At 37.9% G+C, this 14,105-nt stretch overlaps 1 long non-coding RNA gene across 1 annotated transcript; it reads right to left on the reverse strand.

Annotated features, from left to right (window-relative positions):
- Positions 1–3,007: 3,007 nt before the first annotated feature.
- Positions 3,008–4,201, reverse strand: LOC128290156 (uncharacterized). Its single transcript, XR_008279796.1, has 2 exons — positions 3,930–4,201; positions 3,008–3,266 (listed from the first exon to the last, which is right to left on the reverse strand). It is a non-coding gene; the product is annotated as an uncharacterized LOC128290156 (long non-coding RNA).
- Positions 4,202–14,105: the final 9,904 nt, after the last annotated feature.

A 14,105-nucleotide genomic window follows, 5' to 3' on the forward strand; every position in this document is an offset into this window, starting at 1 on the left:
CTCTATCACTATTTAAACCGAACTTAGAAGTTTCCCCTTCCTTAACTTGTTGAAAACGAGCAACCAAAGACTCATCTTCCAACTGCTTTTCCTTAATCTGGTCCACCCAGGTTGGCCTTACTTGCAATTCAGCCAACAAACTGCCATCATCATAAGATTCAAACGAGCAAACATTGCTCTCAGATCAGATACGGTTCTACGACTTAAAGCATCGGCTACTACATTAGCCTTGCCTGGATGATACTCGATCGAACAGTCATAATCCTTAAGCAACTCAATCCATCTCCTTTGCCTAAGGTTCAGCTCCTTCTGAGTCAACAAATACTTAAGACTCTTATGGTCAGTGTATATAATACACCTTTCTCCGTACAAGTAATGTCTCCAAATCTTAAGTACGAATATCACTGCTGCCAACTCCAAATCATGAGTCAGATAGTTCCCCTCATGAGGCTTAAGCTATCGTGATGCATATGCAACCACTTTACCCTCTTCCATTAACACGCAGCCCAAACCCACGTGTGATGCGTCACTGTACACACTAAAATCCTTCCCAGACTTTGGCTGAATTAACACAGGTGCTTCAGTCAGAACTTTTTTCAACTTCTCAAAAGCTTTCTGATGCTTCTCAGTCTATACAAACGGTACTCCTTTCCTTATGAGTTTTGTCAGAGGTGCTGCCATCACAGAAAAACCTTCCACAAACCTTTTGTAGTATCCTGCCAACCCTAGGAAACTTTAAATTTTCAACACCGTCCTAGATGGCTTCCACTCCAAAATTGTTTCAATCTTTCGAGGGTCCACCTCCCTTCGGCAGAGACCACATGTCCTACGAAGGTTACCTCCCTCAACCAAAATTCACACTTGCTGAACTTCGCAAAGAGTTCCTTCTCCCTTAACACTCGCAGCACTATACGGAGATGCTCATCATGTTTCACTTCAATTTCAGAATATACCAGGATATCATCAATGAAGACGACTACGAATCGATCCAAGAATGGTTGGAACACCCGATTCATCGATCCATAAATGCTGCAGGGCGTTAAATCATCCAAATGGCATAACCAAAAACTCGTAATGACCATACCGAGTCCTGAATGCCGTCTTATGGATATCCGCCTCCATGACCCTTAACTAATGATATCCAGATTGGAGGTCGATCTTAGAAAATACAGAAGCTCCTCTAAGCTGGTCGAACAGATCATCAATCCTTGGCAGTGGATACTTATTCTTAATTGTCAGTTTGTTCAACTGGCGATAATTAATGCACATCCGCATCGTACATCCTTCTTTTTCACGAATAGCACCGATGCTCCCCATGGAGACACGCTTGGCCTAATGAAGCCCCTATCCAACAACTCTTGAATTTGAGCCTTTAACTCGACTAACTCCTTCGGTGCCATCCTATACGGTGCGATGGACATAGGCGCATTTCCAGGCAACAAATCTATTCCAAACTCAACTTCTCGGTTCGGAGGCAATCCTGGAAGCTCCTCCAAAAAAATATCTTAGAACTCCTTTACCATCCTAACCTTATCCACTGTCAGTCCCTCCTCTTCCGACTGACTTACAAATGCCAAATAGGCCTCACAACCTTTCCAAATCCACTTCTCAGCTCTTAATGCCGACACCACATTGGACAAATAATCCCTTCGCTCACCTATCACCATAACCTCCTCATCCTTTGTGGTCCTTAACACCATTCGTTTAACAGCACAATCCAGAGTCGCTTTATGCTTAACAAGCCAGTCCATTCCCAAAATGAGATCAAACTCTCCGAACGGTAACTCCATCAGATCGCCAGGGAAAATCTTACCTTGAGTTTCTAAGGGTACATCCCTATACAATTTGTCTACTTTAACTGAGTGACCCAAAGGACTTAGTACAGATACCCCACTCACAATCTCCTCAGAGCAGTCCAAGTTGTCCATAATCCGTTCTGTGGCCTCCAACCAATATTTTGCTACATTCGGGGCTATACCAGACATGCCCCTAAAGATCTCCGCTCCGTTAGCTCGAAGTTGTTCAGAAATAGATCCCCGAACTCTATTGCCCGTACTTGCCCCGACAACCTTTTCCAGAACACGAAGCATTACCTGTGACAGAGCATCATCCTCGGCACCGCCGTCATGAGACTCTACCTCTGTTGCCGGTGGTACTGGTGCATCCACCGCCGGCATATGTCTCAAAGACGAAGATCTCGCTCGAGCACTTCCTCGACTCTTTCCACGGCCTTTTGTACTCATATCGTATTATCTTGATTATGAATTTTTATGTATCAATTAATATTCCAGTGTTTATTACAGATGTTTTATGAATCAGACAGTAGTTCAGAGTTTGTTTTCGCAGAATCGAAGTCTAGCTACAATTTCAGTCTCTTGTCAGATTTTCCTATGGTTTCAATATCATCCTATCTAGAGTATCCTAATAGGGTTTCAGTACAGACAGATAATTCAAGAAAATATTCAGAAAAGTTCAGAGTAATACTTACAGGCTTGGGCCGGAGATTCGGAATGCCACATTCTAAAGATCTAAATTTTGAAAATCGTATTTTTTGCAAAAAAAAATTTGTTTTTGAAAATCTTTGTTTTTTTGTAAACCCATTCCACAGCCGAGTTGTTGCAACCTAGGCTCTGATACCACTAAATGTAGCACCCCAAAACCCGGCCCAGACGTTACGATCGGATCCGACATGCAACATCGAAGCGTTTAAAACATTTTATATTGTTGATCCAGAAAAACTTACTTAGTGTTCTAAAAGATAATTTCATTATAGGTTAAAGTGAATGGAAGCTGTGCACCAGGTAGGAAACCGGAAAAGAGGTGGTGAGTCTATCAGACTGCTTAAGTACCAAGCTCCCTTCGGGTCCAATCCTAGACATGCATACCGTCATTGCCACACCTTAACATCATGGATATTTTTAGGAAATCGATTTGATTAAGTCATTTTTAGGAAAAGTGATTAATTTTGGAAAATACTTTCATTGCGGAAGCTTTGCTTGTTGTCGCGTTATTTTGAAATCAATTGTTGTTTTTGAAAACGTGCCCTAAAGCTATCCAATTTCAACAGTTAAAATAAGTAATACCTATTTTAGTAATACATATTAAAACCATCAAAAATAATTAAGCGGCCTTATTACATTTAAAAATCCAAAACTTCAAACGTAAATAAAAGGATGTCCAGTTCACCAGAAGAAAATCAAACTTTCAGAACGGGTGGCGACTCCAAATTCCCTCACAGCTCTAAGCCCACTATGGTTGGGGATTTCCTGCGTGGATGAAAATAAAAGGGGTGAGTTTGGGGAAACTCAGTGTGTAAGGAAAACCCATTCAAAGCCCAAGTCAGCTCAAGCCTATTGGGCCTAAGCCCATTCAGGTAACAGTGTTACTAGACCAGAGCCCTTTTCAGATTACAATAAACTGGGCCTCAGCCCTTTATTCAGATAATAGTATGGCCCATAGGCCCATTTCAAAATACATGCAACATCAATAACATATGCAAGCCCACTTGGGGAGACTACTCAACCCACCAACCACTACACTCCACCCGTACTAGCCCTACACTCCATGTGGGGAATAGCTCAACCCACCCCATTTAACACTCTCATTGCTTGACCTTGCTCTTGCTCGGTTAAACGATAAATTGAGGCAAAGCCTCCAAGACGTGGACAAGCCACTTTCAGTACTTCCTCCGTCAATATCCCAATCCCATGCATCAGATAATAACAACATGGCATGCAGTAAATAACAACAGTTAAACATGCATTTAGGTCAATTTAACCCTAGGGGTATTTAGGTAACTTATCTACTAGGGGTAAAACTGTAAATTTTCCACTTTTAAAGGTATTTTAGTAATTTATCTATTATAGGGTTTTTCATGCATATTCCTACTTTTCACGTACTAATGTAATCACGTCATGAGAGGTTCTTACCGAATTGGGCCCGTTGGCCCATCATTCCAATTTTGGCCCATTAAGCCCAAAAATATCGAGGGCACAGAAATCATGCACTTTGTAGTCCAAACATTGCAGCTTACCAAAAACATTAATCGATTTACCTCACGAGCATTCGCACACTCGCAAATCTACAAAATACCAGTTTTCGGCATTTCGGATTTTCGACTTTTGCCGGTCTAGACTAAGAAAGAGGGTGTTAGTTACACACCTGTTTGCGACGATATGCTGATGAAATCCACACATGAACTGCCTACAATTGGATTGCTAACACGTTAATCTAACTATTCAAATACAAACTACGTATTAACCCCTTACAATATTCGGCCAACCACACCTACAGATCATAGTAAGCTTATAAGAAAACAATAAGCAACTCAAACATTTACCTAACCCATTATCATGGAATATTTACCTAATCCATTATCATGGAACATTTACCTAACCCATTATCAATTTGTATCAATTTGTACCATAAATTATGGATATCAAGTGCTCATATTGTCTACAACAACATGATGGCTGGCCACTTCATGTAAAATGGGAGGTTTGTCATGCAAATCCTCCTATTTTGCACTCCTATTTATTTGGCCACTTCAATTTAGCCTATAGCATTTTCAAACATTTTCATATAGGTTCTATTTTATAATTTCACCCCTTTTTTTCTTATGGAACAAAAATTAACTAAAATTGCCGGGTTCTATCTTAAGCTTGGGCCTTCTAGAGGCCCACTAACATAATTAAACCAATGCCAACATTCACAGAATTTCCAAAAATTGGGGCGTTACACACATCTCAACCACCAATATAACCTCTACAACCTGGCTTAGACATTATGGCTAAATCGTAGAGGCTACACTAGCCACCAGAATGGCTAACAAATTGTAAACATTTTCTTTTTTTTCAAAGAAAACCCTTAACTCATCTAATTTTGGGAAAAACGTAGTTGCTCCTTATATTAGGTTAAAACATTCATTTGATAGGTTATTCTATCTTTAAATTTCATTACATTAATAAAGGTGACCGTCTTTGTAAAGTCATATCGTCGACTTATTTCATAAAAACCATGAACACACGTACTGCAACAGGAATAAACCATGTTAGATTTTACTTAGTCCAAATAGCATGCCATGCATTTACCAGTTATTAAGTTTGAACTATTTAAACAAATGATGCATGCATAAAATATTCCCTCGAAACAAAATTACCAAGCCACAGTCCAGTCTAATAAATTACAGTCCAAAAACCAATGAAAAATTAGAGAAAAAACTTATTTATTTATTTCAAAATAGTTCGATGTTCGAGAGTCGTCTACATGCCGAGTTCATTCATAGTTTTGAGCATTACTTGAGAAACTGTAAACTAAAAAGGTGAGCTTAAGAAAGCTCAATGTGAGTCTAAGCAAAAGTAGACATGCAGAAAATCAGAATAACAAATGTCACAGCATACAACACAAACGGTTTACCACGGCATAAAAATTTATGTAAATGGCATGCTTAGTGAAATGATGCAATAATCCTACCCATCCAACCGTTAGACACCACGAGATCCCTAGAAATCATCTACTGAACTTGAACTAGTGTGAGCTAAAGCTCAATGTGGATAATCCACCAGTAACAGTTATGCATATATGCTGCCAATATAAGTGCAGACAATGTTGCTAATTTTGTGGTCAAGCCACCAATAATGTAGGTTAATACGTTGTTAGTAATTATGAAAGCTGTCAATAATGCGATTAAATTGCCCAATCCCCCTAGTGTATTGGCAACAATAATGTGAGCTTTAAATGCCACTAGTACTCCGTGGACCTCCTTCGTCACTCAACAAACCCATCCCTATGCAGTGCAAAATAGCATATCAATCATGTAGCATATCATGCTAAATAGTACAGTAACAGTATCAACTGCATGCTCAACATGCTTCGGTTTAACAACTTCAGTGACATGTTTTTCATGAAATCAATATTAATAGTAGTAATCAAAACATGCTCACATACAAGCAATACAATATCAATCACACTCATAAAGTCAATTAAACAATAATTTAGTCTCAATCATACTTACAAGAGGTCTAACATGTAGGGAATTACTCTAGGACTAAAACAAAACATTCGACAAAATGTGAAAAACAAATAGTGAAATAAGGGTCACATGGTTGTGCAGAGAAGCTGTGTGAAGGTGTATAGACCGTGTTATTGAGGTATACGGTCGTGTGAACAGGCTGTGTAACTCATTGTGGTTGTGTGTAAATCAATAACTTTTCCCAACAGTATTCACATGGTTGTGTAACCTTTCCTAGGTCGTGTGGCCCTATTTTAACTCTAACAATACAGTGGCAGACGATCGTGCCGATTGCCCATGTGGTCTTAAAACCTCACTTGGTTTGCTAACATTTGGCTAGAACACACACCTAGAAAATCCACACTCTGAAGTACTAACATTATTCACAGCTTCTAAGCCCTTGATCTGACTAGATCTGGTTTAGATCCTTTCCTAACATTGAGGCCAAATTGTTTGAAACATTCTTAGGATATTCTATAGAATTCGGCTTAATAGAAGAATGAAAATCCATCAAATTCACTTACTCTACTTCTAATCACTCGAAATATGTAGATGGCCACCTTCTTCAATGAAGATCTGAGGGATTTAGATCTGAACCTTTGCCAAAAGTTAATTCACAAGATCACATAATTCGTCAGCACTAGAGAATAAAGAGAATGAAAGGAAACAAAAATGTAAAATTAGATCTACCCTATTAACTTAGCCCTTCTTGATTCAACATTGTGACAATGGATTTGTGAAGAATATAGAAGAATGGAATGTAGGGTTGGTGACAAAAGTGATAGGAAAAAGAAAAGGAAGGAAGAAAGAAAAATAGAGACGAATAGATAGAGAGAAGGGTTGGGCGGCAAGGAGAAAATAATAGGAATGAAAAAAGTTGATTTCTGTGTTAAAATTGGTTTTTAAACAAAGGATTTCTATAGTTCATGGACGACATAACTAGGGAAGGGGAGCAAAAATTTACAAAAAGTAAGGTTTCCGCGAGCAAGGGGAATTGAACTCTAGTCTCTGGGCCAATTACACTAACTCTTAACTATCAGACCAATAACTCATTCTTGACATAATTCTACAAACTTAAGACAAAAAATTCAAGATGTTACAACTCTCCCTCTCCCCCTTAAAAACAATTTGGCCTCAAAATTTACCTGATTCAAACAGATGAGGATACTATTGACTAATTGAGTCATCTGGCTCTCAAGTAGCTTCTTCGATGCCATGGTTTTGCCAAAGAAATTTAACCAAAGGAATCTATTTCCTCCTTAGAACCTTAATCTCTCTATCCAATATCCACATAGTCCTTTCCTCAAAACATAGATCCAGTCTAACTTCAATCTCCTCAATCTAGAAATATGAGAAGGGTTGGATCAATATCGTCTTCACATTGAGACATCAAATATATCATCAATGCGGTCCAACTCCGGAGGTAACTCGAGTTGGTAAGCTATCAGACCAATCCTCTTAAGTATCTGATAGGGTCCAATTAACATAGGGCTCAACTTTCCATTTTGACAAACCTCAGAACCTTCATCCATAGAGAGAGCTTAAGGAAAACCTGATCACCCACACTGATCTTTATATCCTTCCTCCTCAAATCAGCATAAGAATTTTGTTTATCCAAAGCCACTTTTAACCTATCCTGGATCAAATAGAGCTTACCCTCAGTCTCCTGAATCAAATCCTGACCCAACATCTTTTTCACGCCTAACTCAATCCAGCATAAGGTTGTACTCACTTACAACCATAAAGAGCCTCATAAGGCGTCATCTGAATGCTAGACTGAAAGTTGTTATTGTAGGTGGACTCAGACAATGACAGTTGCTCCTCCCAACTACCCTGAAAATCAATAATACAACTTCTTAGCATATCCTCAAAAATATGAATAGCCCTCTCATACTGACCATCTGACTGCAAATGGAACGTTGTATTAAAAAATCCAATGGAGTACCCAAAGCCTCATGCAAGTTTTTCCAGAACTGAGATGTAAAGAAAGGATCATGATCCGAAATAATCGAAACTAGCACCCCATGCAATTTCACTACCTCTGAGATGTAGAGTTTAGCAAGCTTCTGAAGAGAGAAATCAGTATGAACCAATAGAAAATGTGAAGACTTGGTCAACCTATCCAAAATGACCCAAACCAAATCTTTCTTAGTAGGTGTTAAAGGTAACCCACTAACAAAGTCCATGGTCACTCTCTCCCATTTCTACTGAGGAATTTTGATCGGTTGCAATAACCCTGATGGAAACTAATGCTAAGCTTTAACCTATTGACAAGTCAGACACTGTGATATATAGTTCGTTACCTCTCGCTTCAGACCAAGCCACCAATATAATTCTTTCAAATCTTGATACATCTTAATACCTCTAGGATGGATAGCGTAAAGGATACTATGTGCTTCCCGGAGTTTGGACTATCTCAAATCTCGATGATCTGGCACACAATACCTATGCTGGAACATAAAACACCCTCTGAATTAATTCCCAAGTTTTCAGTCAAACCATCCTTAACTTGCTTAAACCGAAGTATTAAAGAAACATCAAATGGCTACTTATCCTTAATTTCATGAACCAAGCTAGACTTCACCTATAACATAGCTAAAATACCCCTATCATCATACAAACTCAATCAAGTGAACATAGCTCTTAATTCAAACATTGCACTTCTACTCAAGGCATCAGCCACCACATTGGATTTTCTAGGGTGATATTCAATCATGTAATCATAATCCTTTAACAACTCGATCCATCGATGCTGTCTGAAGTTAAGCTCTTTCTGAAAGAGGAGATATTTAAGGCTTTTGTGATCTCTGTAAATAATACACTTCTAACCATACAAATAGTGTCTTTATATCTTGAAAGCTAAGACAATAGCTGCCAACTCCAAATCATGAGTTGGTTGTTGCATTCATGTATCTTGAGTTATCTCGAGGCATAAGCTACCACTTTGCCACCTTGCATCAAAGTGCAACAAAGACCAACATGTGATACATCCCTGTAGACAACATAAACCTTATCGGATTCTATCTGAACCAAAACTTGAGCCTGACACATCACGGACTCAAGCCTTTTGAAACTAGCCTACTGATCATTTGCTAATTTAAAGAGAGTGTTCTTCCTTAACAACTTAGTCAATGGAGCTACAATCAAGGAGAAACCCTCTACAAACATTTGATAATATCTCACCAAATTGAGAAAACCCTAAATCTCTGAAACACTCTTATATTGTGTCCAATCTAAAATGGCTTCAGTCATCTTCGAATCCACCCAAATACCTTCAATAAACACCATATGCCCTAAAAACATAATATCTTTCAAACAAAATTCACATTTATTGAGCTTAGCGAAAAGCTTTATTTCATGAAGAATATATAAAACTGCTCTTATATGCTTATCATGTTTAGATTCAGACTTAGAATACACCAATATGTTGTCGATGAACACAATGACAAACTGATCGAAGAAAGGCTGAAAACCCTGATTCATGAGATCCATGAATACAACTAAAGCATTTGTCAATCTAAAGGGCGTAACTAGGAACGCGTCGTGATTGTAACAAATCCCTGATACGGTCTTAGGTACATCGAATTCTTTCACTTTGACCTGATAATACCTAAACCCCAAGTCAATCATGAAAAAGATAGTTGTAGCCCTAAGCTGGACAAACATATCACCAATCATGGGCCAAGGGGTACTTATTCTTTACTGTTAACTTTTTTTGCTGCTTATAATCAATACATAGTCTAAGCGACCCATATTTCTTTTTAAAAAAAGAGAACCGATGCACCCCATGGTAAAACACTGCATTTTATGAAACCCTGGTCCAAGAGCTCTTGAAGCTGAACCTTCAGCTCTTTCAATTCTTTGGGTGTCATGTAATTAGGAACAATGGACACTGGTGCTATCCCTAGCAGCAACTCAATTCCAAATTTCATCTCCCACTCTAGAGGTAATCCTGGCAACTGCTCGAGAAAAATGTTCGGGAATTCCCTAACTATATGAATACTATCTAGTGAAGATTCAACTGCATTAGCATTTCAGACATAGGTCTGAAATTTCTTACATCCTTTTCGAACAATCTTATCTGCTACCATAGTAGAGACCACATTTGACAGATAATTTTGACGCTCTTCAACCATAAAAATTTCCTTTCTGGTCACTCTCTTCAATGTTGCCCATTTCATAGTACAATCCAAACTGACTTAGTGTTCAACCAACTAGTTCATCCCCAAAATTAGTTCAAACTCATTCAAAGTTAGTTCCATCAACTTTGTAAGAAAAACTTCCCCTTGGATCTCCAAAGGGCAGCTCTTATAAATTTTGTCTATCAAATTGTCCTAGAAAACTGACTACAGTAATAGTGCTAGCATTTTTCTCTACCCTAACTCCCAATTTAACAACCATATCACATGCAATATATGAGTGTGTAGATCCAATATCAATTAGTGCAAAATAAGGAATTGAATAGATAGGGAACTTACCTACTATGACATCAACTGCATCTCATGCCTCTCGACGCCTAACCACATAGACCAAGGCAGACTACCTAGATTCGGTTGGTTGTGATGCTCTCTGTTCCTAATTACATTACTGTTCTGAACAATACCCTTATGAGGAAATTTTTTACCCTATTTGCACCCTTTAGTTTCTACTCAAGAGTGCAGTCAATGTCGTTCATAATCCTCTCAATGGCCTCCAACCAATACTCAGCCACAGGAGGGGCGACTCCAGTGGCACACCTAAACAACTCAGCTCTATTAGACCAGAGTCATTCAGTTACCAACCCACGACCCTCAGATCCAGAATGGGGTCCTGCGACCCTCTCCAAAACCCTCAACATGGTTTGGGACAGTGTGTCATCCCCAGTCGAGCGGCTTTGACACCCAGTCTCAGTAGTATCTAAGTTCGGCATACTGCCCAGAGAGGAAGACTTAGCTCGAGCCCCTCTACGAAGCCCGCTGTGCCCACAAATACCACGACTACTAGTTCCATGAGCGCTCATTGCGATTTCAAATTTATCTACATTATAAAATTTTATGCATTAGTTCTAGTGTTTATTATCAAATACTTTATGCTTAAGTTGTCAGAAGTTCAAAAGTATTTAGAGCTTTTAGTCTCTAACTAACTCAGCATAGTTTCAGAAAGTACTAACTATAGTGTTTTCTAAATTCAGAGATACTTGCAGGATCGGCATCGTTGATTTGGTGTACTACATACTTACTCAAAATGATCCTAATTATTTGAAAAATGAGTTCCTTTTCAAAACACAATTTTGGAGCCCAAGATTCACAGCCCGAGTTTTGTAACCTGGTTCTGTTACCACTAAATGTAACACCCCAAACTTGACCTAGACGTTATGGCCAAATCCGAGAGTGTTACGAAGAAGGGTTTTGGAACCAATGTTACTTTGATAAAACCATGTTAAGTTATTTGATAAAGAGTCCAAGTATTATAAAACATTTTCACTACTGAAACCATATTTGATGTTCTTTATAGTTAGCTATTAATTTTGCAGTGAAAGTTTCAAATTCTTTTAAAACCAAAACCAAGCTTGTTTTCCAAAAACCATTTGCAAAAAAAGAATTGTTTGCGTAATCTTTTTGTCAACATCGCAGAAAATAAAGGAAAACGAAATCCAAATCCAAAAGTTAAAACCACACAGTCCAGAGAGTCCCAAAAATTACAAACTCTCAAGGAACCCAGATTCTAAAATAAAACTATTATAACAAAATCAAATCAAATCTTAGTCCAATGGTCACCGCTGAGCCTCTATCGCACCGACCCACCTAAGTCTATGGATTACCTAAACATAATAGACAAACAAATGTGAGTTTTTGTTAACTCGGTGTGTAACCCAACAGAAATAGTCATGCAACAAATACAGAATTTGATATACAATCAGATATAGATTCGAACTTAAGTCCATAGCAGATATAGATATCAGAATTACATAAACATAACATATATACAGAATCTTACTCCCATCTTCTACACACCATCTCCGATCATCTCATCACATCATGTGGGGTTAAAAATAGTCACCCATCCCTGCACAACATATAGTGTCGATGCGACACATAACAAATAATATGTAGTCAAGTTGCCAGAATATAGGTGAAAGGTCATCGTACAAATCACTTCCTCCACATATACAATTCCCACCCCAGTCACAGATACAGAAATATCAGATTAAACATATACAGATAGTTACATGCTTAAACAGTACAGTGAGACATACATATCAATATCCTACTCAGATCAGTCTATCAAAATATCAAATCACACAAAATAGGTATTGGTTAGCCCTTGCCGACCCTACAGTTGGCCCACAGTCGATTAGAGCGAGTCATGTGACTTATGGAAAAAATTTAGAATTATGGGCCCACATGCCTATATGGCCCACACGCATAAATTAGCCTTGCTCGTGTGGCCTACACGGCCTAGCCCAAAACCCAGCAGCAACGATCGAACAAAGAATTCACCACCAAAACCTAAAAGAATGCAAAAATAAGAGGGAGACACCCAAAAAGAACAAAAGCCGAAAAGAAAAGAAAAACGTCGAAAGTTTGAGAAAGAGCAAAAAAAAAAAAAAAGAAAGAAGGGAAATAAGAAAAATATTAAATTAGGGTAAATCCCACTACATCTACATCCATTAACCACACAACTAACTTAGAAACCCATTTCCACTGAACCTCTTCCATGCAATTGGAGCAAAAATTATCACTCATGCCTACGCAAAGATTCAAACACAAGACCTTCAGCAAGCTAACTCCTTACCAATTGAACCAGCAGGCTCATTCTAATATGGCTTTACAAACAATATTCCATAAACCCACCTAACAGGGATAAGGTTAAGACCAAAAATAACAGAATTTACAAATGTGAGACTTGAATTCAAAACCTTAAACACACACCTAGAACACGTAATGTAACACCCCTTACCCGTTACCGTCGCCGGAACAGGATACAAGGTATTACCAGAACATAACACATACCATTAAACATAACCGAAATATAAATATGTCATCCAATTTGATAGTGCATCGTATAATATATGTCTTGAACAATATTAGCCAACTTTAATGGCTTGTACAAATTAGCTGGTCGAGTACTGTAACTAATATTTTAAACCTAGACAAATATGACACGTAACAAAATAATTAAGCCTACTATACATGCCATAATTCAAAACGTTTAGTTCAAATACCCTAAAGTATGATAGTGCGGGTAGATCTTCACGATCCTTAACTCCTGAGCAAGTCAAGAACACTATAAGACAAAGAGAGAAACAAAGTAAGCTTATAGCTTAGTAAGTAAGTATGTAAATACTAATTAAAAAAAATCTAACATGTTTACACAACAATTCAAGTATATCTACTTTAACTTCACTATTCATTCCACTTTGATTAAGCTGTCTCTGCTGCGTCATATTCACTAAATAAATCATAACTCGAGTTACAAAACTCGAAATTCAAATCCGTAAAATTTACCTGAATCTAGACTCATAAAGCTTTTTGATAATTTTTTTCTATAATTTTTGGTTCAGCCGATTAGTACAGTTTATTAGTTAAAGTTTCCCTGTTACACAGCTCGACTGATCTGACCTCTGTTCACTACAAATTGAATTTCTCTCAGTACACAATTCAAACAACCCTGAAGTCTGTTTCATTTAAAACTAGTCTCAATAAGGAATTTAGGCATGTAAACTATATTTCTTAATTTGCTTTGTACAATTTTTAATGATTTTTCAAAGTTGGAACAGGGGATCACGTATTCATCCTGAGCAAGTCACATACAATTGTAAATATCTCAAAATATAGAATTCCTTTGCTTGCTCTGTTTCTTTTATATGAAAGTAGACTCATTAAACTTTAATTTCACATCTCATTCAACCTCTAATTATATTCCTCCTATTTTTGGTGATTTTTCAAAATCACGTCACTGGTACCATCTAAAAACAGTTTTAATGCTAATTTCACTCTTTCACACATTCTTTATGCTAACCTCATTTTATCTTATATATGTATATACCACAAATCATTTTCACCACATTTCATTCACCATAAGTGTAGGTCCAAACCACAATATCACCACAAAA

Source organism: Gossypium arboreum, chromosome 3 (assembly GCF_025698485.1).
Source record: "Gossypium arboreum isolate Shixiya-1 chromosome 3, ASM2569848v2, whole genome shotgun sequence".
Lineage (NCBI taxonomy): Eukaryota > Viridiplantae > Streptophyta > Magnoliopsida > Malvales > Malvaceae > Gossypium > Gossypium arboreum.